This window comes from Penaeus vannamei, chromosome 3 (genome assembly GCF_042767895.1).
Source record: "Penaeus vannamei isolate JL-2024 chromosome 3, ASM4276789v1, whole genome shotgun sequence".
In the NCBI taxonomy this organism is placed as follows: domain Eukaryota; kingdom Metazoa; phylum Arthropoda; class Malacostraca; order Decapoda; family Penaeidae; genus Penaeus; species Penaeus vannamei.
In genome coordinates, this window is record NC_091551.1 from 36,344,813 (window position 1) to 36,347,312 (window position 2,500).

The 2,500-nt window shown below is 35.4% G+C and overlaps 1 protein-coding gene across 1 annotated transcript in view; it reads right to left on the reverse strand.

Annotated features, from left to right (window-relative positions):
* Alg7 (Alg7 dolichyl-phosphate N-acetylglucosaminephosphotransferase) overlaps window positions 1-2,500 on the reverse strand; it is a 28,596-nt gene that overhangs the window by 25,905 nt on the left and 191 nt on the right. The gene's annotated exons all lie outside the window — the stretch shown is intronic.

Consider the following 2,500-nt stretch of genomic DNA (forward strand, 5'->3'; position numbering starts at 1 on the left):
CACCTCTTTCCGTCCATCATGTCATTTTTGAATTGCAAACGTTTCCAAGACGATGAGACACTGATTTCTGAAGCCACTTCGCGACTTCAAACATAACCTGAGGACTTTTACAAGTGAGGAGTGCAAAGCTGCATGAAACGGTGGGAGAAGTGTGTCACTCTTGGTGGGACATATGCAGAGAAAGACTAATAACTGTTAGACATTTAATTCCTGTACGTCAGTTGGAAGTGGGTCTGGGGAAATCTTTAATGAGCGCCCCTCGTTATACATATATATAAATATATAAATATATGTATATATACATACATATATATATATATATATGTATATATGTATATGCATATGTATGTATGTGTATATATATCATATATATATATATATATATATATATATATATATATATATGTGTGTGTGTGTGTGTGTGTGTGTGTGTGTGTGTGTGTGTGTGTGTGTGTGTGTGTGTGTGTGTGTGTGTGTCTGTGTGTGTATTTGTATTTGTTCGGGTGCGTGTGTGTTTATGCTATCAGTGATAGCTATATCACTGAAAATTGTAAAAATATTGCTTTCAAGATAATGATAACGGTATACATAAGTGGCATGAGTAATTTGTGTTGATAAAGACACGCAACAAGAAAAATCCATCCATATAACCTCCTTAATTAATCATTCAAAATGAATGATAATTATCTATAAAACTGCCCTGAAACGAAGAATTTTTCCCTGATTTATCTTTTTTATCAACAAAGTATCTGGATAAGATTAGCCTTTGGAATTATCCGAAACGCAGTAAACGGCGAAGACAAAAGTTCTAGGAATATTTTACATGAGGAACGCTATCGGTGGCATGACTGTTCATCGTTAATCATGGAATATTATATATATACATATATATATATATATATATATATATATATATATATATATATATATATATATATATATACTGTGTGTGTGAGTGTGTGTATGTGTGTGTGTGAGTGTGTGTGCGTGTGTGCTTATGTATGATTTTATGTTTTTAATATTTCTTGTCTACTGGACTAACCCACTGAAGGGATATGGAAAATTATTGAATGAGTCGTTATGGCGCATTGTCAACACTTTCATATTTAATGAAACGAGACTTTTGGCAATTTTAGAATTTCGTAATGTTATCGGTTTTACGGTACAGGAGCGTGAACACGTCATCTGACACTCACTACATTTATGATTAAGCATTCTTATTACTCCCCCTCATCCTCCTTCTCTCCTTCCTTCTTCTACTCCTACTACACCTCCTCCTCTTCCTCTTCTTAATCCTCCCTCTCGCCTCCTCTTCCTCCATAATCATAAACACACACACACACACACACACACACACACACACACACACACACACACACACACACACACACACACACACACACACACACACACACACACACACACATGCAAATATTACTCAGTGTCTATGTTACCCCGCAGAAGGCCTCTATAGTATAACCATTATCACCATGGTGATAAATCCACCCATATTTGAGCTTTGCATGGAACACCTTTCGTAACCGCTTTTATTACAAGCAAGTGTTGCTTTCGGCACATCCTTTGTTTTTGCGATTTGGTGACAACAAAAACTGTGGCGTTTCATAACGCAACAGAGTATAATACATATTACATTTAGCTTTTTGGTGTACATGAACTTACATAACACTCAGAATCAGTTAGCATTCAAGGCCATAGATAACCATATCAGTACACAAAAGTTATGAAATATCAATAATGCCAAAACGCAATGGACACCAGCAAGCAAAAGTGGTACTACTAATATTAGTTGCAGGAAAATTGGCAACAGAAATGACTTTCCGTAGCACCACTGAGTTGTTATTATTGAGTGATATGTATATATTATCACTTTTATCTTACATTTGGGGTCCTGTATCCGGTAAATCGCAGTCTTGGGAACTTATTTTTTCCTCAAAATACAAACAACGATATTACATAAAATTTTGCTCCTCTTGAATCAAAATCTCAGTTAATGAATTAACTGAACATATAAGACGAGGGAGTTGTATTTCTGCTATAAATGAGAGACTACACAAATCGAACTATGATGGTCCAGCTCTAAAATCAATATGTATCAATGCTCCATTGGCAGTATCAGCGAATGTCGATAGTGATCAAAAGGTTTCAAATATATGCGATATAAAATAAGTCACCCTCCAAATTCTTCGAAAATGTACAAGATTCACGGTCAAAAAATATTTAAAGTACCAGTTAAAGTCCTGTCGCGCCGCGTGTGAAAGCGATTACATCATTGACGTCACAAGGAAATTTAAACTTCCCGGTTCTTGGAAAACTATATAATTCTTCAAACTCAAATTTTACCCATTAAACAGATCAGACCTATAAATCTGATGTATCGATTCAAAAATAAACAACTAGGGTGAGCCTCAATAGAAAATAGATAGAAGTTGTTGCAGATTCCTGTCCTGGTTTTTACAGGAAATGATTCCATCAGCTGAGA